The sequence below is a fragment of the Cydia pomonella genome, chromosome 1 (genome assembly GCF_033807575.1).
Source record: "Cydia pomonella isolate Wapato2018A chromosome 1, ilCydPomo1, whole genome shotgun sequence".
In the NCBI taxonomy this organism is placed as follows: Eukaryota; Metazoa; Arthropoda; class Insecta; order Lepidoptera; family Tortricidae; genus Cydia; species Cydia pomonella.
In genome coordinates, this window is record NC_084703.1 from 22,602,807 (window position 1) to 22,630,789 (window position 27,983).

The 27,983-nt window shown below is 38.1% G+C and overlaps 1 protein-coding gene across 7 annotated transcripts in view; it reads left to right on the forward strand.

The window, feature by feature from the left end:
* The window catches only part of LOC133527283 (potassium voltage-gated channel protein Shaker), a 315,532-nt gene that overhangs the window by 142,625 nt on the left and 144,924 nt on the right, over positions 1 to 27,983 (forward strand). The gene's annotated exons all lie outside the window — the stretch shown is intronic.

Here is a 27,983-nt window from a genome sequence, read left to right on the forward strand (position 1 = left end):
CCCCATAAAAACATCTTACAGGATGATTTTTGGGATAATCCTAATCTGGGATAAAAATATGCTTTATTCTTCCCCGGGGCTCAATCTATCTCTATACCAAATATCAACTAAATTAGTATAGCGGTTTAAGCATGAGGAAAAACAAAAAAAAAAACTTTTTTTTTCCGTATTTTATGTTTTTACTTCGGAATAGTTTTAATATTATACCATAAACGAATGAATTTGGCATTCACGATTTATACGAAAACGATACCAAACTTTAGCTTAAATGATATAAATATCAAAATAAAGTTAAGAGCCATAAGATCAAATTATGTCACAATATTTTCAATAATGTTAACATTCAGAGCGTAAAATTGGGATTACGTTTGTATGGAAAGGCGGTTTCGGGGCGGCCGCTATACTTACTGTAAAGTAGTTACGGGGATGGAAAAAGTGACTCGCAAGGGTACGTATTCACAATGCATTGTCACAGGGAGTTTTCTTCGAACCTCCAGACACACTGTCGTATGCCTAGATATATCTATTGGTAATGTGTGTACATTGTCAGGCCGGCAAAGATCCAACGTCTATAAATCAGAGCTTATCACGCCACGTGCAGAGCCAGGAGTGATTTGCGTCTGAGGAGAGGAGTAACATGATGATGGCGATATTGATTGATTTATTGACAAAACGCGACCTTTTAGACACGCAGTATTATGACTATATAAAAAAAAATTGCCAAGGCCTATCCGCATAAAAAACCAAACCTTGATAAGTCAGTAGTGAGAAACAAAAATATATATTTAGTGCTCTTTTTCTATGCCATGACTAAGTATCAGTCAAAATAAGCATACAATTAAACTTATATGTTTAACCAAGGAATTTAAGAACATTAGTGAACTAGAGAAAAAGTGTTTTAACTTGAAACGGGTTTATTTTTTAGCCACCTAATCTAAGCGTAGGTGAAAGGTCAATGAACGCTAAAAATGTCACGCTAAGAGGTGCTTTGAAGCAAACGTTGAACGACTTTCGAAGATTTAAAATATGTTATTGGTACTTATGGCTATACTCGAAATTATTATTTCGAGTATGGCGTCGCGGTTGTCGTGGTCCATTGACTCCATTTATTTACTGTCTTTTCGCTACATATTTACTGGAAAAACAATGCTACGGAGTAATGCGTAGCACTCGTAGCAAACGTAACGTAAGCAGTAGTAGTACATTATGATTCAGAGTGCTACGCTGCCGTGCAATCCCTAAACTACATTAACTGCAAAAAGTCGATTTTGAGATAAACGTCAAACATAATTTAAAAGTTATTTTTTGTCATCGATGAAATCATTATTTAGATATTTCTATACAGAGAAAAGAAGCCTACGTAATACACAATACAATAAACCCAAACACAAATAACTTATTGTTTCCTGAAATAAGATTTTAAAAAAAGCTTATACTGCGATCCCAGATAGACATAAAAATACAACAAAACACTACTTAATGCGCATTAAAAAAAGTTTTACGGGAATAGTTTAAATCGACACTAGTTACAAATTACCTATTCGCACGTGTATCGTACATTTTATAGTACCTACATATATATTATGGCACTTTAAATTTTCGACTGTTATAGATCTAAAAGTTATCGTGAGATAAATAACGTTGGATTTAAGTTTAATTCTGATTATGTGATTATTGTACCACGTATCTTCTTTGTAATATTAAAGTTGTGTTGTGTGTAGCGTGTTGATTCCGCGATTATTTTATTTAGTAAGTAATATATACTTATACTCAAATAAATTACATGAACATGAAAAAACGCACGGGTCAATCCAAGCGCAATTAAATCTCCACCTCGACATTGATTAGTTGTTATAGTCGGGTTTTTTCATCTCCCAACCAGTAACCTATGAAATAAAAAATAAATACTGCTTGGGGAGTTGCGTTCGGCCGTTATAGAGCGTCGTTAAGGCACAAGGTGAGACATGACGTGGATCACCGACGGTCGTCGCCACGGTCGCGACTCGTACCAGTGCGACACCCGCGGTTACTTCTGCACGAAATAGTTTTGTCGTTTCAGGTCCCTAAAGTGTAACTAAGAGGAGATATGTAACGTATTTTTTTTTTATATATATAATATCGTATATTTTTTTAAGCCAACTGGGTTCACCGGAATGGCAGTTAATCGCTGATTTCTATATCAAAATGGTATAAATATAGGGAGTTTCATCAAGGAGAGAGACAGGGTCTCTGTCCGAACTTATGTCATGTACTCGTATACCTATTGACAGATATTTATGTGCGCTGCTACCTACCTAACTTTGGCAATCATTTACAGAAACAATATATTTATCCATGTGATACATACACATAAATTTCCTACACTGGATATTTTGAAAAAAAACCGTTTTATAAATTCAAAAAAAGTTGCATATACCTTTTAATTTTCGAATTAAATAATATTTCAAACATGAATAGTTATTATAGGAGTTTATTTAAATAATGCCGAGTATACTATTTTAATTGGACTCTATTTTAATCTCTACAGAAACCTCCTGTCATGCTAGTAAGACACGCCCTGTATCAGTTATTATTTTATTTTGTGACAAATTTGTTCATACCGATTTATTTATTTGACGACCGGTCTGGCCTAGTAGGTAGTAACCCTGCCAATGAAACCGGTGGTCCCGGGTTGGAATCCCATAGATACTTGTTCCACAGATATGTGTTTTCAATGTAAAATAAATAAATATATATTATAGGGACTTTCTTATCTTATCTTATCTTCTAATTACCGGGGGCCCTTGCGGATACACTTCGACCCATAGGGATCTTTTGTGTAGTTGCCCCCTAAGGAAAGACCCATTAGCTACTCAAGAGCCTTTTTGACCATTTCCATGTGTCGGATGATGGAGCTTATGGGTAGCCTTTTGAATTCCTTTGGTTCCAGATAGCCAGCTCCAAAGTCTTTCATTCTTTGTCTGGCGAGGGCGTGACATTCACACATTAGGTGTGTTACTGTCTCTTCCTCTTCACCACACATTCGACAATCGGTGTTGTCAGAGTGTCCCATCCTGGCCAAAACCCCTTTGACCCCATAATGGCCCGTAAACACCCCTGTTATAATTTGGAGTTGTCTCCTGCTAAGTTTCCATAGCTTTTTGCTCCAACCGGAGTCTACTTCTTGTATGAAGAGCTTTGAGTGCTTTAGACCCGTCAGACTGTCCCATTCTTTTTGGTGTCTCGTCCTAGTGTGGTCTTTAATAGCCGTTATAATGGTTCCCTGTGAGAGCCCCACGAATGGTTCCGGACCTATGTGGTTGCTTGCGGATCCGGCTCTGGCAAGTTCATCTGCATTTTCATTGCCTATGAATCCCTCGTGCCCTGGAATCCATACCAGTTGCACTCTATTTTGTCTTCCAAGCTCGTTCAGAGCTTGGACACCATTGTACACCAGTCTAGAGTCCACTCTGGGCGCCCTGAGCGCCTTGAGTGCAGCCTGACTGTCACTGAGTATATAGATATTCTTCCCTTGGGTTTGCCTAACTATATTCTCATGCACACAGGCAATTATAGCGTACGTCTCGGCTTGGAAGACAGTAGCGTAATTACCCATGCTTATGCTTTAGACGACCGATCTGGCCTAGTGGGTAGTGACCCTGCCTATGAAGCCGATGGTTCCGGGTTCAAATCCTGGTACGGGCATTTATTCGTGTGATGAGCATGGATATTTGTTCCTGAGTCATGGGTGTTTTCTATGTATTTAAGTATTTATAAATATTTATATTATATATATATCGTTGTCTAAGTACCCTCAACACAAGCCTTATTGAGCTTACTGTGGGACTTAGTCAATGTGTGTAATAATGTCCTATAATATTTATTTATTATTATTTATTTATTTATTATTATGCTACAACTAAAGTCATTTGCATAAATGCCTGCCCCCGTACCAGATACTGTCTTGGACCCGTCTGTGTACCATATGATGTTGTTTTCATCCGAATTTGGTGCTTGAAGACCTTCGGTCCATTCAGCCCTTGTTGGAACTTTAACTTCAAAATTCTTACGGAACACAAACTTGGGTTGCATCTTATCGCAGCCCATATTCGTTATCCTTTCCATGAAATTGTCACATTCCATGTTTGTGTGTTTAGTCTTTGGCTTGCTATCGCTCCATAGGCCTGTTAGAGCCAGCCTGTGTAGCGATTTCCGCGCCGCAGGAGGGAGCGGCGGGAGGTCTAGCAGTACCTCCATCGCCGCTGTTGGCGTTGTTCTAAACGCCCCGGTAATAGCCATGCATGCTGTTCTCTGTATTTTCATAAGGTTCTCCCTGCATGTGCTCTTTAGTGTCCTTGTCCACCATGCCAGGCATCCGTACAAAATGATAGGTCTTACCATCATGGTATAGATCCATCTTAGTACCTTTGGGTTTAAACCCCATGTTTTCCCATATGCCGTTCTACACATTCCAAACACTCTCAGCGCCTTGGTTGTGGTAAGTTCGACATGCTTCCTCCAGTTCAGTTCTTTATCTAGTGTTACACCTAGATATTTCACTTCATCGGACATTTCCAGTACCCTTCCATAAAGCTTCAGTTGCTCCATGCCATTGAGGGTATTTTTCCTGGTAAACGGTATTACCACTGTTTTGCCTGGGTTGATAGAGAGTTGATGGCTGTTGCACCATCTCTCCACTTGCTTCAGTGCTGTATTCATGATTCCTGATACTGTTCCCGGGAATTTCCCGTTTACAAGAATCACTAAATCATCTGCATACCCTACCGTGTATGTTGGGCCTTTGTTAAGTTCTTCCACCAGTGAGTTCACTACCAGACTCCAGAGAGTCGGTGACAGAACTCCACCTTGTGGGCAGCCCTTCGTGGCCGTTGCTAATATTTCGTCTCCCATAAGGGAAGATTTCATTAGTCGGCTATTTAGCATGGTACCGATCCATCTGCAGATTGTCGGTTCTATGCCGTGTTTAGATGCTGCGGTATTGATTGCCTGATACGTGGTGCGGTCAAAAGCCCCCTCCACGTCTAGAAAACTGGCCAAGCATAGTTCCTTATTTTCTATTGCCTGTTCCGCTTTGGCTGTCACCAGGTGTAGTGCTGTTTCAGTTGATTTACCTGGCTGATACGCACACTGCAATTGGTGTAGTGGATGTCTCTTAAGAGGACCATCCCTTATGTGTCTGTCTACCAGTTTCTCCAGTGTTTTAAGGAAAAATGATGACAGACTTATCGGCCTGTACGATTTGGCTTCTGTGTAATCTGCCTTGCCTGGTTTAGGCAAGTATGTCACTTTTACCATCCTCCAGACACGTGGCACGTGTCCAAAGGCTATGCACGCTCTGTACAGTCTACCTAAGTGTGGTATTAGTACATTGGCACCCTCTTGTAGTAGTATGGGGTAGATTTCATCTGGCCCCGGGGCTTTGTATGGCTGAAATGTTGATAGTGCCCATTGTATCTTATTGTGATCTACTACTTTTTTAGACGTGTCCCAGTTGTACCTGGTTGTGCTACTGGATTGTTCCATTGCACTGATTGCTACATCGTCCGTTACGCCCTGATGTATTATCGAGCCTGGGAAGTGTGTTGTACACATAACTTTAAGGGTCTCTAACCCCGTTTCAGTCATTCCTCCGTCCCCTCTTCTAATGGAAGTAAGCGGAACTGACTTCGTCGTGGCTAGTGCTTTTGTAAGTCTCATACCTTCCGGTATGGACCTGATTTGATCGCAATGGTTCATCCATGCTTTTCTTTTTGCTTTCCTCACAGCTTTGCTGTATTCTGTGAGTTTTAGCGCGTAATGTTCAAAGTCATTAGTCCTTTTAGCATCTTTGAAGACTGCCCTGGTTTCCTTCCGGAGTTTTGCGATCTCCGGGTTCCACCAAGGCACCCTCTTCGCCAGAATTTTCTTTTCCGGGCAGTTGTTAGACCAGGCTGTATAGACAGCTTGTACTATTTTGTCTGCTTCAAATTCTATGTCAATGATAGAGTTTAGCTTACCTTTCGGCTCTCCTAGTTCCATAGGGACTTTCTTACACAAATTGACTAGTCTCATGGTAAGCCAAGAAGGCTTGTGTTGTGGATACTCAGTCAACGATATTTATAATATACAAATACTTAAATACATCCATGACTCAGGAACAAATATCTGTGCTCGTCAAACAAATAAATGCCCTTACCGGGATTCGAATTCAAGACCACCGGCATCATAGGCAGGATCACTACCCACTAGGCCAGACCGGTCGTCAAATAATGTATATCAATCAATTAATCAATCATTGGCCTTCAAGTCTATTACAGACTACACAAGCAGAGTCAGGTAGGGCGACAACGTTGTTCGTGGCTGTGTAAGCCAATACGGGAGCAGCAAACACGACACACTGCCACTCCCCGTGTTGTTTTCCACCCGGCAAAGCCATCGTGGGTGAAGTGAGCTCTCCACAGACACTGCATCGCCTGGGACACAAACGAAGAGACACAGAGTTGCCCAATACCTGTGACTCTCTCTCGACCTCAACTAGATCCGCGGGAAAGACAAGTCAATACGCGAGGAGTCGGATCGGCTGCAGGTGCATAACAGCTGGCACCGAGCCGGGTTTGATTCAGGTTTTCCTTCTCTGTTGCTATCTCTTCCGTTAATCAGCAGGAGGACCACGTGCAAGCGAGATAAGCCGGTACACAAAGATGTTATTCGTATCCCTCCTCCCCTAATGTATATAAGTATGTATTTATCTATATACGTATGAATATCGTCACCGTCGTATCAACCGTCGTCGTACAAGATTGTTCCTCTTAATATGTATTTATTTTATCTATTTATTTATTTATACACCGTCCAGTCACAGTGATGACGACAGGTTGTATAAACTTACCCTTTAAATACTTTAATACAAATTTTAAATCAAGAAAAAGTTATACGTATGTGTACGTCTAAATCATCATTTATTTTGTTGAATTAAAAGCCATTTTTGTGTCTATTGGTAAAGTGGTGTCATTAGTGTTTGTCGTCACCCCGTATCTGCGGAAAATAAGTCGGGAAATCTAAATCGACACTTCCTTTGCTCTTCCGGGCCACTCAAACACGCAACCGGCCCCCGTCTCGACATCCAAACCAACTTCGTTGCATAACTTCTACCGACAACTTAAGGCATTTCTGTACCTTGCCTTTTTCAATATGATAACACAAAATAGTGCTATAAGGGTTTTAAATTGTATCTATGAATGAAAAATATTCCACGAATCAATAATGTACAAATTATCCGATAAGGAATCAAACACGAGTCTAATTAGCATCGCCTGTAATTCACGATCGATATCCGCGTCGCGGCGCGGGCTCCTGGCCCACCAATAACACTATTACTCCACGTAGGGTGTTTTAAACATGTGACAAGCCCGCCAAGAGGTAGGTAATAATGCATTTTCTTGTGTTTTCTTTGCTGTAATTTTAAATAAAACGAAAAAGAAGCGAATAAAAATATAATTATATAGTTGTAATACTCTCATGTCTACTACCTAACCCAAAAAGCAGTGACCGCGAGTAGCGTGAATTGTGGCTCAGGAACATGATCCATGTTCCATGTAGAATTACGTGGTTTTGATTATACCTTTATTGTGAGCCTGTAATAGTTGTTGCAACACATATGTTAAGTGGATCCCCTATCTTTTTTTTGTTTAACACCATTCTGCATAATATACTGTTAGCATAAACTCACTGCAATAATGTACTATTTGCATAATTCGCTATTAAGTATAAAATACTGTAAGCAAAAATCGTATGACATTGAAAAGTCTTGCCTACTTGCAATACCCATATAACTTTGTCTGTAGGCCGAATAAATATTTACTGCCAGATATTTCCTAATTCATAAATATAATATTTTCTCATCATTTCATTTCGTTGACTAACCTAGTAGTAACTCAACACACAAATTTACGTGTACCTTCCACGTCACACGTTTCCTTTTCTAGCAAATTTCGTTTTTGTGGGGTCGCAGTTCTAACCTAACCTACTTTTCGGGCAACAGTTCGTTTTCGTGGTGATTGTAGTTCTAACCTAACCAAACCCAACCTGCTTTTCAGGCAACAGTTCGTTTTCGTAGGGATCACAGTTCTAACTTAACCTACCGCACCTTTCTGGCAACAATTCATATTCGTGGGGGTCACAGTTCTAACCTAACCCAGTTTTCTGCCAACAGTTCGTTTTGTGGGAGTCGCAGTTCTAACCTAACCTTACCCACTTTTCTGGTAACAGGTCGTTTTCGTGGGTGTTGCATTAGAAGAAAAGTTTTTTTTTTTATGTTTGAATGTATTGCAACGCAACGCAACGAGAGTGCAACGCGCATGTAACTCCTCTGGAGTTGCAGGCGTACATAGGCTACGGAGACTGCTTACCATCAGGCGGGCCGTATGCATGATTGCCACCGTCGTAGTATAAAAAAAAATTGTCTAGTCAAAACTAGTTTTAACCAACGCACTTGCAGAAACTATTTATGACTAAAAAATCCCAGTTGAAACTAGTTTTCACCAAGGCCTTATGGAAAACTAGTTTTAACTAGTGAAAATGTGTTTTCACTGAGGCGATACAAAACACTAAACACTTGTATTAAGTAAGGAAACGCTTAGTTATTCATTAAAATCTGATTTTTATGATAACATAGTATAATACTAATCAATGTTTTCTTGAATGTTAACATTCAAGAAAACATTGGTTAGTTAGGTTAGTTAAAACATTCAAAAACAAAGCTTGATGTGATCGATGCGTTTTCCAAATAAAGGGAAGCTAAATATTATGCTAAAAAGTTTATGCCAATCACTTTTCGGGCAATTGAGCAAACGCAAAATGTTATTATATGTATTTTTGTTTGATTTGTTTTGCTGTTGTAATTGTAGCACCGCTCACAATCTCTCTGCTTAGCCTTAAGGTTGACTGGTAGAGAATGCCTCGTGGCATTAAGTCCGCCTTTTGTACTATAAGATTGTTTTTCTTTTGTGCAATAAAGAATAAATAAATAAAATAAAATTATTCGTAGTAAGTCTGTCATGATGCGATTAATTGTAGTCTAATTAAGATTCGGACTCGCAATTGTTCGGGCAAGTGTATGTATACACCGTGTTTTTTTTGATTTGCGTTAATTTCGAGGGTGCATTCCTGAGCTTAAATTAAGTAACTTTCTCAAAGATACCGATATTCTAACTAACTCCATTTCGGAGATAATCAATCATAAATTTTTATATTATAAGGCCCTTACGAGCGTGTACACTTGCTTTAGGACCTGTTTACTTATTAGTTAGTGTTTAGTGCGAGTTCATACATTTGCTACTAAACGTACGTACTATCTCGGACGATCGATGTTAGAAATGACATTGATATGTCACAGTTTTCAATTGTTTGGTTGAGTTAAATGTAATGCCCGTGTTACAACAACGCTATATGCAACATTTACCTAGTTACTTTTTATAAAAATAAAAATAGTAAAAAAAAAACAAAAAAAAATTTTTTTTTTGAAAATTAACTATGCCATTTAGTTTCCTTAAACGTACTTACCGAAACCCCGGAGTTAACGCAATTCAATAAAAACACGGTGTATATATTATACAAACCGAATCTTTTGGTAAATTTAACATTCGTCGAAAAATAGTTCAGCCAAATAGGTTATGCCAGATGCGTTTTGGGTCATGGAAGTTATGCCAAATAGACGGAACCCATTTTAAGTACAGTCAGCATCAAAAGTAGCGGATCAAACAAAGTTTTATAAGTATCTACCATTCTGTAACAGCTTAACAAAAGTTGATGGTTCTATATGTAGAACAATTTAGACTGTAAAAGATATACTTTTGAAAGTAAATTTTAGAAAATTATCTTTATTTGGAAAAGTTATTCGGAATATTGATGCTGACTGTATTTTATCGAACTGTTTCTGGTGAATAAATCACTATCAACCTACACTACAAAATTGTGCACAAAAAGCGACTTTCAGTGAAGATGAAAACCATAAAATGATGGGTTTGGTACTTTTCTTTTTTCGTCCAAGGATGTTAGGCCCGATTCCTAACTATCGGCCCGTTTTGAAGAATACGATAACGATAAGTTTTGGTTTAGATAAGTTCTCATTTAGATATCGATGGTATGTCGTATAATTGACAGAAGCAGCTCGATTCGGGCAACCAATGTCACTTTGACGTTAAAAATATCGTAGATAGATCTTATTGGGATCACAGCGAAATCCAAATTAACGTCAATTTTGACATGTTTAGTTATCGATCTATTAAAGATCTTTCCGAGAACTTAAACGTGTCTTAATCATTCTTCGCATCGGGCCGTATGTTTAAAGAACAAGATAAGTATTAAGTAAGATACCTATCTTGCAAAGATTCTCAAGAAGTTGTCACAGCTACAGTGTTCACGTTCAAGTCCCTCTTTTTCGCCCTTGACCAACAAGTGGCGCGACGATTGATTCTCTCTAGAAACTGGCACTTCTTTGGTAAGAACGCAACCTTTACTTAACCTTTTGTAAAAAGAAAATTTATAATATAGATCAAAGAGTAAAAATAGTCTTGGCTCTTTCAACATAGCTCATCGTGGAAGGTGTAAGATATTTTGGACATGTGTTAGCTTTTACAAAATGCAAGAAGTGCGGATATAGTAAAATAAATGAATGCGAGTGTATTACAACTAGGGAATTATTTCGGTCCATAGGACCAGACCGGAAGATGTGAATAAATATCTCCCCCCCCCCCCCCCTTTTTTCGTCCCGTCCCCCTCCATAAACTAAAACCGGTCAATTCGTATTCTGGAAACGACGAGTAACATATCCATACCAGTTTTAAGATGTCGACGAATTTTCTCAAAAAAGTCCAGTTTCCTCCAGTCTAGATCGCCATAAGGTCCCTTTTGATTTGGACTGTCACATATGTATAGCCACTAATGCTCCCTAGCCTCCTACTTACGACTGCATGGTCAGTCACCCGGTGATACGGAAATCTAGTTTTATCTAGGGAAAACGCGTTTTCACTGTAAACGGTTTCTTGCGGTATAGTAACATAATAATAATTTATAGACGTATTTGGGTGCCATAACTTTGAAGAACAAACTAACTTTTATTTTGTACAAGTGATAATCCACAGCGCTTGTTTGAATATTGTAGCAGTTCCTTGCTCCAGTAGGTGTACGTGCATGGTACATTAAGCGTCATGTGCAGGCCGCAATGCCGTCGCGGCCGTACGTAGCTTCGAACAGCCTTGCAATGCGGCAGCAGGTTGCCTACTCGTATTTCGGCAAATTATCACAAGCTGAGGTGCAGTTTTTATAAGTAGGTACATGTTGAAGATCGTATTTGTAGCTCGAAGTTCTTAAACTTTTAAGAAATACATTTATCATGAAGACATAGGTGGGTACATTCAGCATCAAAAGTAGCCGATCAAACAAGTTGTCAAAAGTATCTACCATCTTGAAACAGATTAACAAAAAGTGATGGTTCTATATATCTATATATAGAACAATTACGACTGTAAAAGATTTACTTTTAAACGTAAATTCTAGAGATTTATTTATATTTGGAAAAGTTATCGGAAATATCAGATACTTTTGGCGCGTTGTTTCATCCGCTACTATTGATGCTGGCTGTTGACTGTACAATTAAAAAAAAATCAAAAAGAAACAATGATATGAAGTCGCGTTACTGATTCTTTACAAAACCTGGATCTACCCCTGCATTGGGTCTACTTGCACACTTCCTAAAAAGGTCAATTACGGCGTTCTCGGAATAAAACATTTCCTTTGGCAGAATCATATTAGCAAGTAAATTACGTAGCTGTTAGCGTATATTGTATATTGTATCAGTATTGACACTGTCAGTGACTTGAGGTATGGGTACGTACTGGTTCCGGTGCGATATTCTAATATTCATATGAAATAGGTTGGAGCTATTATTGTATTGGTAGCGAATGTTCCTCTTGGAATACAGCCCTTATCGCTTGCTGCCATACATGAGAAAGGGCATCGCTGCGCCCGCTCATAGACTTTCGCTTCTGCAAAGCACTTGCCAAAATAGACTACTATTTCTAGTTCTTTTTTCGACTACAGTAACATAATAATAAGATGAACTATCACATATTAACTATTACCATAGGAATTCAAAGGTGTAGTAAAGGTGTAATAGGTACGTTAGTAACTTTTGTTGTCCGTCGGCGACAAGAAGATACATGAACTAATATTATGATGACAGATTCGCATTACTCGCTTCTCGGTAATTACGCGGTGGGGCTTTTTCGTAACACAGGACCAGCAATTAAAACGCTCTCACTCCGATATCAGACCGCTATGAACATTGGCTCGGAGGGCATGCTGAAATCCTGTCAATAAATACAACGTGCTGAAGCAAGTTATCAATCAATCTCTTGAAAATATTGTCTCCAGTGGCCTCATTTAAATAATTTTTAAATGACGTCTTCCTCTGTTCATAGTAGATATGTTTTGTGTAACTGGCAAACGTTGTCCTATATTGTCATTGCACAACAGGTGGACGAAAGAAATTTCGATAGCAAAGTAAACTTGTGTATTTAAATAGTTACATAAATTAAATAATGATAAAGCTATTGCATCAGATTTTCGCACGCATTTTATCATACCATAACTTGCATCATAATAAGACATAAAATATTATCTTTATACTTTTATACCACAGACCTCCACCCAGCCCCCTGCATAGTACTGCCCTTCCTACTTAACAGCTGTCACAGTTGTTGAGCTTACGTTGCGTGCCCTACACAATTTTGATGAGTGCAAAATCAAGCAATGTGTTACGCAGTGAGGGAGACGCACTACGCACACGGTATGTTTTGGCCCTTAAAACGATAAAAAACCGCCCCATTTTTGCAACTCAGTTTAGAGAAAGCTTATTACGGGCCCTCATTCGCTTCGCACCCGTATCTTGACACTATAATTACTAGCTTATAACGTTAATATTTTGAGGAGGATTGATAAAATGCTACTCTTTCAAGTCATAATGTCAGGAACGGCGTGAAATAGCAGTGTTCACTGAAAATGTTGTGACTGGCCATTTATTACTACGGCATTTGGCTTCGGCTTTTGATTTCGCTTCGCTCTGAACCGAATGCGGGCATTCTATCGAGCTGCCGAAGTTGTAGCTGTTTCATCTGGACCTATTTAGGATTTTTTTTCCTATCACCGATTTTGTGACAGCTTTATAATTTGCAAATGTAACTTTATTTGTTTTAGTTTTAACTTACTTTCCATACCTGATTGAATGCTCTCAAAAAGTATAATTTTATGAAGTCAGGTGAATGATGATATTGCGAGAAAAAAAGTTCTTAAATACTTAGTTTTTTTATGCAAAATAAAGATATTTTGATTTTGATTTTTTTTGTTTTAGGAACACTGTATAGTCGACAATTACTTCTATCATAGTTGAATCGATAAGTATTGTTAGAAAGTCTGTTATCAATGCACCTGCAAGGTAACTGGTGGTATCTTTACATTGATCAATAAAAAAAGCGTAATTACACCATCTGCCACAAGGCCGCGTATTCACACCCCACAAGAGGGGCATGACGGCGCAGCGAAGGTACTTATTCAACAGTGAAGGGTTTATTCCTATTAATAATAACAATTATTTTTAATTTAACAAAAAAATCGTGTGCGTTTAGATCAAGTGTGATAGTATGTTTTACTTAAATAGGTAACTAAGTGCCTGCAATGTTTTTGGATAGCTATCTGCATACATACCCAATACATACATATAGTCATCGTACATACCCAAATTTCATAAGGAAATGTTTAACTTTTTTTAAATAAAAATAAACCTACAAATAATTGTAAGGACATTCTAACTTTGCTTAGTTATGTGCCTGTTCTTAAGCAATATACGAACATTTGTTTTAATAGCTTGGCGCCATTGGAGGTCGTTGGAGGTTGGTGTAAAGTGATGATGACGAAGAGGTAGTGCTCTCTACAGTTTTTTTCGCCTACTGCCTATTTTGCGTATAAACTGATGGAACTGGATTGACTAATGTGACCATCACTTATTTTAACAAATATGTGACCAAATTAAACATGTTGGTGAAATGTCTACTGGTCTGCAAATCTGCAGGGGCGTATTCACATGTTCAACTGATGCCACTATTTTACTAGTAGTCCAGTAAAATCGGGTCAAGGTGGAACGCGTTGTCCCCTAGCACAGTTGCAGTTGCCAGCCATATTGAAGCAGCCTAATGGTTACGTAATCTAACTTTCATATTGTCTTTAAACGTGTAAAATACCTACGTTTTGTTCTGGTATTTACCAACGTTATATTTTTACTAAAAATTTAAAGTCGTGCAGACTTATAAATGTAAAAAATTATAAGAATTAGAATAAATTTTATTATAAATAAAGCACATAACAGAATATATCAGGGGTCTCCGCATTAGGCTACGCCTGTATCGCGGGGAACCATCAGTTACAGTTAAAATTATTGAACTAAGTTACACAATAAAGTAAGTATTGAGATAACAAACTTAAAATGAAGTACATACTTATTCATTGGTTTAGGCAGTAAAGTGTCAACTGTGCGTTTTACTGAGTACGATGTACAGGAGGCGATTAAAAGTATGAAGAGGGGTAAGTCGCCGGGTCATGATGGGCTCAGCATTGAGCACTTGCAAAATGCTGGCATTCATCTGCCACGAGTACTCACAATATTATTTAACTTATGTATTAATCATTCCTATCTACCATCAGACCTGATGAGAACAATTGTGGTACCAGTCATTAAAAATAAAACAGGTGATGTGTCGGATGTGAAAAATTATAGACCAATATCATTGGCAACCGTTGTGGCAAAAGTGCTGGACAGATTGTTTGACAGACACTTAGCTAAACATATTAAACTGAATGACGCACAGTTTGGGTTTAGGCCCGGACTTTCCACAGAGTCGGCTATTATGTGTCTGAAAAGCACTGTCCAGTACTATACTAGTAAGGATACACCAGTTAGCGCCTGCTTCTTGGACTTATCGAAAGCCTTCGATCTGGTCTCGTATGATATACTTTGGCAAAAGCTGACCAATGAGACCAGTGTCCCCGAGGACTTGATTGAGATCCTGAAGTTTTGGTACGGGAACCAGATTAACTCGGTCAGGTGGGCGGGCGTTCACTCGGGTGAATACCGTCTGGAATGTGGAGTAAGGCAGGGCGGTCTGTCCTCTCCTAGGTTGTTTAACCTATATGTGAACCAGCTTATGGATGAGCTCAACAATGCCTATGTCGGATGCTCCGTGGATGGCAAATCCATAAATAACATCAGTTATGCTGATGATATGGTGTTGTTGAGCCCATCCATGAGTGCACTTCAAGAGTTGCTGGATATTTGTGACAGGTACTCGGTGAGACATGGGCTAAGGTACAATGGGAAAAAGAGTGAGGTACTTGTTTTCAAAGCAGGAAGAAAATCCTACAAAACAGTACCTCCTGTGACCTTAGGCGGGGAACCACTCAGGGTCACTAAAACTTTCAAATACCTTGGTCACTGGGTCACCGAGGACCTAAAAGATGACCTCGACATAGAGAGGGAGCGCAGAGCGTTGGCCGTCCGCGGAAATATGCTGGCGCGCAGGTTTGCCAGGTGTAACAAAGACGTGAAAAAGACGCTTTTTAAAGCTTTTTGCCAATCGTTTTACACCTGCAGCCTGTGGGCTAGCTATACTCAGCGAGCGTACAATGCTCTACGAATACAATATAATAACGTTTTCAGGATGCTGATGGGGCTGCCACGGCACTGTAGTGCGTCGGGAATGTTCGCGGAGGCGCACACGGATGACTTTTTTGCAATTATACGCAACAGATCGGCGTCACTTATGCAGAGACTGTGTGGCAGTACCAATAGCATCCTGAAAACGTTGGCAGGTAAGATAGATGCACCACTGCTCATGCACTGGAATGGACTGCATGTGGAAGCCACAGATGCTGAGAAGTGGTGCATCTAGATTGCCTAGTTATATTTATTTTTTATATTTATTTTTTTGTACTTGTAGATATGTTATTATTATTTTATATGTCACTAACCTTAATTAATTTTAAGATTTGTTGTAAATACTAACAATTATGGATCTATTATGGATTCGAAATAAATAAATAATTGAAAATTGAATTGTAAATAATTATTAACATTACATAATTATTTCCTGCCTAAACAATTTAATGGAGCCGTCCAGACTACCTCAAAGCTAGTGTTAGATCAAATTATGCATTTAATAAGTAGTTAAGTAGTATTAACTATATAACTTTGAACCATATTATATAGTTATCGTGCATTTCGCTCGCATACTTGTCCATACACGTATTGGCGCAGGCGAGACGCACGATAACTAAATAACATGATTCATTCACGTTCGAATTGGTTGCTAGTCACACGAGTCCTACATCAGGAAGGGTCGATCGACTTCGTTTTTAGGGTTCCGTACCTCAAAAGGAAAAAACGGAACCCTTATACTCGTGCGTCTGTCCGGCTGTCTGTCGTCTATCCCGTCTGTCACAGCCTGTTTGCTCTAGAACTACTGGACCAATTAAGTTTAAATTTGGTACACATATTTAAGTCTGTGACCTAAAGACGGAGAAGTAACGTAAACAATTTTTTTGCATAGGGGACACTTTTGGGGGGTAAATCGGAAAATTAGAAAACAAAGTTTATAAAACTAAATTGTGTTACATATCGAATGAAAGAGCTCAATGTGAGGAACACAAAAAAAGTTTTTTTTTTTTTAATTTTAGAATAAAGTTTAGAATTTACACAAGGAAATAGGGAAAAAATTGAGTGATTGAGCTCTACATTCATGCAGCTGTCTTCGGCTTTCGCTTTTAGGTTGTCCAGTTTTTTGTTATTCTGTCCCGTTAGCCAGGCGACACTAATAGCATAGTTTATTAAAAAAAATGTTATTATACAACGTAAGTATATGTAGTAGGTAGTAAATGTAAAACTACATTATTTTAACTGAAAAAAAAACTATTATCTACAAAATATCATTCCTTAGCTTTGTAGGTACACGAACGCATACGTTTCATAAAATTGTCAACAATATGCAGGATAAATAATTCTTGTAAACATATTTTTGGGATCCTTTCAGGTATAAACTCACGGTTGGTTTCCATAGATTAAACGTTCATTATCTTGGAAATTATGCGCACAATCTTCTGTGAGCACTACGTCAACCACTTTGTTAGCTCGATATTTTTGAAATGTAGGTAATTTTTACGACATTTTACTGGTAAATTTATTCTTTGGATTTTGAAAATAATAACTATGACATAAGAAACACCTCCAGAACAGAACTTGAATGATACAAGACTGTAGTTGTTGTCGGTTATGGGGGGAAGGCGAGATCGGATCCATCGGGAGCGTAAATGGGCGTGGCGCAGGGATCGTCTGTATCGAACCTTCTCTTCTCTCTGCTTCTAAACGACCTGCCGGACGCTATAAAAACGCGTGACGTCCTTATGTATGCTGATGATGTTGCCGCTACTGTAACAGCTTCAATCATAGATGGCGTCCGTCAGGCATTAAACGAAACAGCAGCGCAGCTCGCTCTGTGGTTCAAAACAAACGTCCTCTCATTGAACCTAAAAAAGACTCACTATCACTTTAATTTAGCGGGCCGCTCTATGACACCGCTCCCTGTACAGATCGATGGAACACCGCTTGACCAAACCACCACCACAACCTTTCTAGGGTTAGAAATTCACTCCGGTTTGAAATGGGATAGGCACGTTGACAAGTTGTGCAGCAGAATAGCAAGTGCCTGCTTCGCTGTAAGCCGAGTTGCTAGGACAATGACTCCATAGGTCACCCGTACGTGTTACTTTGCTACCGTACACTCTCTGTTGCAGTATGGAGCTGAACTCTGGGGTCGCTGTGCTGAGTGGGAAAGGGTCTTTCGCCTGCAAAAACGTGCCATTAGAATCCTTGCACGAGTACCAATTGATACACCGGCTAAAGACCTTTTTAAAGAGTTAGGTTATGTTACCTGCTATTGTAATTATGCAGATAGCAGTTTATGTGCGTGAAAATATTCACACGTATAAAACAAATGGCATGATACATGGGCGCAATACTCGAAATATACATAAGCTCGTTGCTATCAGCCGCAAGCTTGTCAAGTCCTCGAAACTGACTCATGTGACGGGCCCCACAGTATATAACCATCTACCAAAAAATATAACTGAGGCCTCAAGCATAAGCAGCTTTAAACATCGCCTAAGAAGTTGGCTTATTGAGCGCCCGTTCTACAATTATGACGAGTTCATAATGACCAATAAATACATGTGTGATTTACTTTAATTACTCTGTATTGAAAGTATTGACATTTTATTATTATTAGTGACATGTAAATTAGCTTTACACATTAAATGATTATGATTATGATTATGATTAACATACATAAATAAAAGGTCTTTTTTTCATGTCCACACTATTTTACATTTGGGAACCTCGAATAACCGCCGCCATTTTGGAAAATGTGTACCATGTTGGAGAAATTTGCATTTTACTCGGAATCTAAGTTCTCTATGACAATATAATATAAGGCAACATTAAAGCCGATTAATTTCTACACAAAAAACTCTTCAACACTTTTGCGGAAAAATTACATGTTCCTAGGGCAGATACTTGCTGGATCCAGATTTAGCACTTATACTTTTCCAGGGGACGTTCTCTTAAGGGGCTCACCGCGGTATACATCGATTTTTGACTATTTTTGAGTCATTACTCCTACATTTGCATTATACATAGAATTATAAGACAAACGGATATCGGTTCTTTAATCTTTTATCTCCATTCATATTTTTTTATATTTGTTATAAACATTGTCTAAAAAAAAACTTTTTTCGTTACTTGCTTACGAAATCTACACATTTGGGTTCGTATTCGACGTCTCTAAAATTGGTCAGAGATTTTAATTTTAAACTATTTAACACAAAACTTATGGCCAGTAAACCAGTTATTTCGCCTAAAATTGTTCAACTTTGATACCAAATGTCTGGAAGACAGTGAACTTTGAAGTAAAGGGTGTAGCAGGATAGCCTAGGAAAAATTGCCCCCAGCGATTTTGGGCCGAAACTGTAATCAAACGATGCCTTTTGGGGAGGTTATACTCTGCACAAAGTTTCATCTCTCTGTTGCCGCCTGGGGGTGAAAAACACCCGATTAACCCCAAAACTGTTTTAATTATTTTTTCCTAAACTATGAAAGTGACTAATTTCAAATTTTGTACAAATATTAATAAGACTAAAAGCTATGTGCAAAAAAAATATTAACCCCCTAACCATTGAAATTCTTGTAAAAAAAAACAAAAATAAAAAAAGAATCACCCTGTATATCAAGTTTGGCTCATGGTACACACACCATTTTTTTTTTCAAAAATGAACCAATTTATATTCTACATTATACAAAAGTTTCATGGACCTACTCCAGAAGGAACATTGCGAAATTAAAATAAACGTACTACTTCGTAGCTACTAATCATTATACTCGTATCATGCTTAATACGCAACGTCTCGGTCCCGAAACCAAAATAATTTAAAAAAAAACCGGCCAAGAGCATGTCGGGCCACGCTCAGTGTAGGGTTCAGTGGAACTTAAAGTATAGTAAATTGTTAGCCAAGGGATGAAACGGTACCTTTCACGCGAGTTAAATAAATAGGCAAATTTGCATATACAGTAGGTACCTAATTAAAGTAAGTCTTTTTACTATGAAGGGGAAACTTTTTGCGATAACTCAAAAACAGCTAAACTGATCATGTCTGCTATAGTTTTCATTTAATGTCTTTCTTAAGCTCTACTTCCACGATTTTTTTCATATTTTTTGGACCTATGGTTCAAAAGTTAGAGGGGGGGGAGAATTATTTTTTTTCTTTCGGAGCGATTATCTCCGAATATATTCACTTTATCAAAAAATGTTTGTTGAAGACCCCTATTAGTTTTGAAATACCTTTCCAACGGGTATCCCACACTGTAGGATTGAAGCAAAAAAAATTCACCCCCACTTTAGGTGTAGGGGAGGTACCCTAAAAAAAAAATTTTTAGATTTTATTGTACGACTTTGTCGGCTTTATTGATTTATATATTCATGCCGAATTTCAGCTTTCTATCACTAACGACCACGGAGCAAAGCCTCGGACAGACAGACAGACAGACAGACATGGCGAAACTATAAGGGTTCCTAGTTGACTACGGAACCCTAAAAATGTTTTTATAAATACAAATGAGTTTGATTCATACTTCTTTATCGCCACCTTTTTCAAATCGGGCACGAGCAGCGGTCCGATCGCAAGCCATTGTTTATTAATAATGCAAGGCTCTTAGTGGGAGTTCAATGAATAGTACGCGAGAGAGAATACATATTAATTTCGCAATGTTCCTTCTGGAGTAGGTCCATGAAACTTTTGTATAATGTAGAATATAAACTAGTTCATTTAAAAAAAAAAAAAAATGGTGTGTGTACCATGAGCCAAGCTTGATATACAGGATGATTCTTTTTTTTTTTTTTTTTTACAAGAATTTCAATGGTTAGGGGGTTAATATTTTTTTTTACATAGATTTTAGTCTTATTAATATTTGTACAAAATTGGAAATTCGTCACTTTCATAGTTTAGGAAAAAATAATTAAAACAGTTTTGGGGTTAATCGGGTGTTTTTCACCCCCAGGGGGTAAGAGAGGGATGAAACGTTGTGCAGAGTATAACCTCCCCAAAAGGCATCGTTTGATTACAGTTTCGGCCCAAAATCTCTGGGGGCAATTTTTCCTAAGCTATCCTGCTACACCCTTTGTGACACTATACTGCTTACAGTCGTTGCTGTTAATATGATAAGCTACAACAAACATTATAAAACTAAGTGATTCAGATCGAAGGTCATTGGCGTTGGGGACCCCCTTAAGAGGGAAGTATACCACGTACTCGTCCATACAAAAAGAGAAAAAAGGCATAGTACGATTTATCGACCATATACGCGCCAATAGAATTTCATCTTTAATATTCCGATTTAAGGTTCAAATTAGATTGCACTTTCGGAAAATGTGACTTGCCTTCAAATGATTCATCAAAGCTGGATTAATTAGAATAGGTATATGTTTTTTTGGAAATCCTTGTAGATTAGTGCGGCCTGGAAAAGTTAGTGGCAACCGTTTTCTCCCGAAATGGAATTTCATAGAAAAAGTATCGTTATTTCGCTAGGATCGCAAAGTTATTCTTCCCTCTTTATGGAAACCTGGAAGAATATGAAATCCACTTTTGTCTACTTATACATTCGTACATGATCTAAGTACCCCAATATCAACATTTTACTCTACTGCGACTTCAGCAGAAACTAGGGTAATGGGTTTAAGTAGATACCTACTGATGATTCAATACACTCGGTAGCCTAGGATAGTAGATGGATTTTTTCAAATGACGTATTGGTAGATTGATTTTGCCTTTCACAACCTCTTTATACTTGTTTCATTAAATGAAAATCAATACAGCTGCCTTGAGAGGACGACGAATATGAAATCATATTTTTTCTTATAGCGTCGAAACTATTGAGCGGATTTAAAACAAAGGCGTATACTTTTAAAGATGACGTCTGATCCAGTGGTCCCCGAAGCTCAAATTTTGACACTCGCAAAATGAATTGGTGTAAATTTTGATTACTGTCACTATTATTTGAACCCTATTTACCTAAGACCTAAATTCTGTTTTTGCAATCACATTATTTAGCCCTAAATATTCTCCTCCATTAATTTTAGTGTATTTGTATTGCATAACACTCGTTTACCAATTACAGAGCTACTGTAGTATATTCGATTAAAATTCCCACAATAGATTAAGCGCTTTACGAAAAAGTGTGATTTCATATTCGGCGTCCTCTCAAATCCCTACTAATATTCGTACCCCAAAATTGTATAAATACCAAAGTGTCTGTCTGTTACCTCTTCATCACGCTTACACTAATGAACCGATTTAGATTAATTTGGTATGGAGATAATTGGAGGTCCAGGAAGGACTAAGATAATTTTTTCAACCATCATCATCATTCCACGCCGACAAAGTCGCGGGCAGAAGCTAATACATAATTCTATATACGAGTACAGGTTCGTTCAGACGATGAAGGAACGACTGCTCTCCGCGGCCAACGGCCATGGCACTCGCATGACCCGTGTCACTATTAGTTTATCCATCAGTTAAGCGGTCGGTCGTTTAATCAATATCACTACCGGCGCTATAAATACACTCCGGCATTTATTTGTCAGCAAGGCAGTTAAATACAAATATACAAGGGGATGCTTTAATGCGGACAAAATCTCTATGTGGCGACGTCGTCGATAAAATAACGTTATAGTCCCGAGAGGTACGAAAGAAAGTCTACCTGCCGAATACCGGAGTCTATATGAGATTAAAAAATCATGGGGGACCATCGTTGGGTAGCTGTAATGGTGGAATACTATTCGAAGCATTACGCCTGAGGGAATCGGTAAACTCGGGGAGGCGTGTATTGTTGAAAGGTCAGCCCCCATATGAGCATGTGCACACGTTTCGTGGCGGTTATTCGGCCACATTAATGTTTTCATATAAAAGTCATGATTACCTGCTTTTTGCCATTTGATCAAGGTAATTTGATCCATTTTAAGATAGTAAAAAAATGCGCGAGTTGCCACGATATGAACCATAGGAAATATGAGTACCTACCTATTTCCCAAAGCGTTCATACAATACCGTCGACAACGAGTTTTATCTTTGGATTTCTTCATCAGTACGAGTATCGTCGTAAATGTATTCATGTCCAAATTTATATGATACTCTTGCAGAACAATACCTCACTTGTCATATTTACATGATATACATTTACGATTACCTAGACCTATTTGGCTAATTTATAAATGTGTGTAAATATTAGATTTTTGAATAAAACCTCAACAATAGACAATTATTTTGTATATAATAGTTAAATCTAAAAATAAATAAAACTAACCTAATAATAGTTGTGGTGGCGAAAAGTCACCCACTTGTCGTACAGTGAGCCAGTGACGCAAGCAAGAGATCCTCCAACGCGCGGGGCGGCTCGGCACCGCAGACCGAAATGATGGTTATGATGAAACTCAAAGCGCCTTGCGCGTATTATTTATTATATAATATTACGCGCTTCGTGTCAGACTTTTTTATTAATAAAATGTTTACGTTCGTATTCCGCTCTACTGTCCCACTCAACTAAATTTAAATTTATTTTATATTGTCTTTGGATTATTTTTGCTGTCAATGCCAATAACGGGAACGCGGAGTTTTTTTTTATAAGGCTTGTCTACACTATGATAAAAACTACTTACTTCAGAAAGGACGTTTTATCATAGTTTTAATGACGTTTGCTGAATATGTCTTCGAGATTTTATTATAGTAGGGCATTTATCAAATGAACTTTCTCTGCTTTTTAGGGTTCCGTAGTCAACTAGGAACCCTTATAGTTTCGCCATGTCCGTCTGTCTGTCTGTCTGTCTGTCCGAGGCTTTGCTCCGTGGTCGTTAGTCCTAGAATTTTTTTTTGCTTCAACCCTACAATGTGGGATATCGTTTGAAAGGTCTTTCAAAACTAATAGGGGTCTTCAACAAACATTTTTTGATAAAGTGAATATATTCGGAGATAATCGCTCCGAAAGAAAAAAAACATGTGTCCCCCTCCCCGCCTCTAACTTATGAACCATAGGTCAAAAAAATATGACAAAAATCGTGGAAATAGATCTTAAGAAAGACATTAAATAAAACGATAGCGGACATGATCAGTTTAGCTGTTTTTGAATTATCGCAAAAAGATTCCCCTTCATAGTAAAAACACGTACTATCCACAGTTAATAATCTACTATACTTTAAGCTCCAGTTTAGCTTATTGTGACGGAAGAGTAACTACGGAACCCTACTCTGAGCATGGCCCGATATGCTCTTGGCCGATTTTTATTTAATGTATTCTGCTTGGGCTGGTGGAGTGTTTACCTACCAGACCGCTTATCGTGACTAGCGTTGTCGTGCCCGACGCCATACGAGTAACAGCCCATTTCAAATAATGCAAAGATGTCACACCGATAAGATACCGATGTGTACTTGACACTGGTCAAGAGAGACGTATTTGGTTGATGAAATTTCACATAAGCATTGTTTGAATTGGGCCATATTATGTCAAGAACGACTTAAAGTATGGAGCCGCGCGCGAAATCATGCTAAACGATCTGATATTAGCTCGATTATGTATAAGTTTTTTCTAAATAGCATAGTATTCGTATCTGCTACTATTCATATTAACATGAAAATAATTGCAGACTTAATTAATATTAACATAATTTTCTGACATCGAAGCTCTCATGTCTAATATATTTGACCCAACAAAGACATTTTCATGGAAAATGTTGCCAAGACGATACCATAAGGCTTGCACTGTTAAAAAGTTATCAGATCTCTTGTAGAGCCAAGCTTCTAACTCTACAAGCCCTAACTTTACAAATTCTACACCTTAGTCAAAATATATAGCTTGGGCAATTCGCTACCGTCACATTGGCGCAAGGTGAAAAATGTATTCACTAATTCATTTTTTTTATCATACAAAGTTCTTGTAGTAACTAACTGCCAAGCCACATATTTTGACTAAGGTGTAGAGTTTGTGAACCTAACCTAACCTAACGGCTTGTAGAGTTAGAAGCTTGGTTCTACAAGAGATCCGATAACTTTTTTACGGTGCTAGCCTTTTGGTATCGTCTTGGCAACATTTTACATGAAAATGTTTTTGTTTGGATTTAATTTGTTTTTGTAAGTTGCTGATGACAATTTTACATCCTTTAATTTAAAGATCTGGGGGTTTTTACTAATAAAAATCCTGAAATATGTATCCGGGGGCATTTATACAATTTGCTTTATTTACTGATTCCCCATACAAACTTAAACCCCATTTTTCTACGCCTTTTTCCTCTCCTTTTCACCCTTACGGGGTGATTTGGGGATTGGAAACTATTATATATCCTTCTTCAAAACAAAAACTATCTACATACCAAATTTCAACTTTTATTGATTGTTCAGCGGTTATTGATTCTCCATACATAATTTCACCGCCCTTTTCACCCCCTTTAAGGGCAAAAAATTTCAAGTTTTTGGATTTTTTTTTTGTTACTAATACTATCCTACACACCAAATTTCAGATTCCTACGACTTCAGAAAGTACCCTAAGGGTTTTGATGATCATCAGTGAGTGGGTGAGTGAGTGAGTCAGTGATCCAATCGGGTTTTTTTTAGATAAAGTATGAGAGCTAGGCAATTGAATTTTTTTATGCTTAATAAGTCCACTATTAACTTTATATTCCTAGAATTTTGTTTATTTGGTATAATCTGATCCCAAATTATAAGGGTTCAAAAAACGACGAAGCGCTTCGAGAAAAGGTAAGTAGTGCCCTTGCGCTTCGCTTTGCTCATCTTGGCGGGGGCACTACCGTGCCCTCAGATTTTTTTTAACAAGGGAACAGAGTTGTTATTTATCCCTCGTTATAATATTTATACCCAAGCAAGCGAAATATTCTAAAGATGCAGATGACGGGCGTAGCTAGCGCCCGTATAAAAAGTGTAAATTTGAGAGTTGCGAGGATTTCAAGGCACGAGTGGAAAAGGATCCTTGATGCTGAGTGAGTAGTCTAGTATCTTTTTGCTCGCGAGTGTATAAGTATAATAAATATTTTAGTTTTAGCTTTTTGGAATAGGGAATTGTTCTTTTGAGAGACAAGTGCTCAAAGTTCGTTTGGCAAGTGCCTGTAAATGTAGTGGTAGTGACCACTCTGCTTTGCCTGCGAATGAATCCAACAGTTTTATGAGTGATCATTTTAGAGCGCTGTCGACACGTTCCCACGCGCCAGACACCACGTCAAGTAGACCTACACGATTATAATAGATATCATAATATTAAATATAATGTTGTGTCGTAAGTATATCGTACGTATTTTACCTACAAGTTGTAGGAGGAATCAATGTAATAGCTTGAAGTTCCAGGGCTTACCGGGTAGTTTGGAATAGGTATTAAATATTAAGAGGGGACGTAAAGCCAGGAAATTAAAAAGGAACCAAAGATATAGCGCGCCGCGCGAGTCTTGCATCAGTAGATTTGGCGTAACACTATACCTCAATATCTCTGAAAGTATACTTCTGATTAAAATTTCGCTACTTAAATCCCTCGGCTATATCACTACCTATTGTATACTAAAATTATACTGCTATAGTAAGTAGGGTAACGATATACAATTGAAAATAAATGAAAATTAGACAAGTTTCCGTGATATCATTCTATCGAGCCAACTTTAACCGTTTAGGGTTTTGCTTATAGTACAGTCATTATATCCAAAAACCGACCCTACCCGTGAATAATCAGTTCTTTTCGTAGGTCCTCGGGGGGTCTCTGGGAGTGTAAATTCAAAAAGTAGACTGAATCAGGCTCCTGTGTATTACTTTATTACTTTACTACTAGTCTGTCCTCGCAAACATAGTCTATGAGTAGTTTTCGAATGTTTTTTTTCATGGCATTAGCTCTTAATTTGCGTTGACCCCTCTTAAATGAATTCGAATTAGTTAAATTTCCGACTTCTCGCCCAGTTTGTGCTTTCATGTCCATTTTCCTAAAGTATCATGCCCGAAATAAAACATATCCAGCTTTTATTGTTATCCATGTGTTAGGTATAGATCAATCTTATTCTTCTTCCTTCCCTTATCCCACCTATGTGGGGTCGGGTCTCCTTTGTTAATTTGCGCCAGAGTGGTCGGTTCTGGGTTGTTTGTTCTTCGATGTTCAGGTTCTTCAGGTCGTTTCTAATATTGGACCACCACGTGGATTTTGGCCTGCTACTTCCTCTAGGGCGTTCAGGAAGGCTTAGCGCAATGTTTACAATATAGTCCTTTCCTCTTCCTCGAGTGTGGCCGTATCATCGTAGACGAGATTCGAGGAGTTTGTCTTGAATGGGAGCCACTTTGAAACTTCCACGAACGTACTCGTTTCTTATCCGGTCTAGTCTTGTGACACCACCAGCCCAGCGTAGCATCATCATCTCATTTACGTGAAGGGTTTGCTCGTGATATTTCCCGCACCCGCCCGCACTCAGAGCCGTATAGCATGGCAGGTCTCACGGTAAAAGTGGCCCCACTATTAAAATATGCTTGACTAATCATAATATACAAACTATTTGCTTAATATGTAAATACCTACTGCCTAACAAAACCTAAACCTATAAAAGATAGAACTTTGAAAGGAATATACACTTAGGAGCAAAACTGTCCCAATAGTAGAATATTAGTAGAATGTGGAGAAGTTGATGTCGATCAAGGGAAGGGGCACATGATTAATACATAACAGTACTCCTTGAAATTTCCTACAAATCCGCCTAACATATGATGTACTTGGCATTTATGGTTATTTTGTAATTTCAAATCGAAAAGTAGAATAAAACACATGTTTATTTCCTCCTATGGAAACTCCAAATTGGGAACCATATATAATTAACAAACTCTGCCACTATAAAGTCATCATGAAATTGTTTTAATGGGGCATATTTTTGAAGTTACTTTTAGGTGCCTTATAGTTCGATGCAAAAGTGTACCATTAAAAACAGCCGTAGAAAGTGTCTGTTAGTTCAATGTTAAAGACGACTTTTATTCTGCCATAACTATAAAACTATGTTCATGATTTAAACAGTTGATACCTCATTTTAAAGAGGCTAAATTTCTTAATTATGTATGGTTTCCTAGAGTTTTCATAGGAGGAACTAGAAATATAGGAAAAAAAGGATGTGTTTTTTCTACTTTTCGGTTTGAAATTACTAAATAACCGTAAATGCCAAGTACATCATATGTAATAGGCATCATATTTTTAGAAAATTTCAAGGTGTACTGTTATGTATTAACCATATGCCCCTCCCCTTGATCGACATCAACTTCTCCACATTCTACTAATATGCT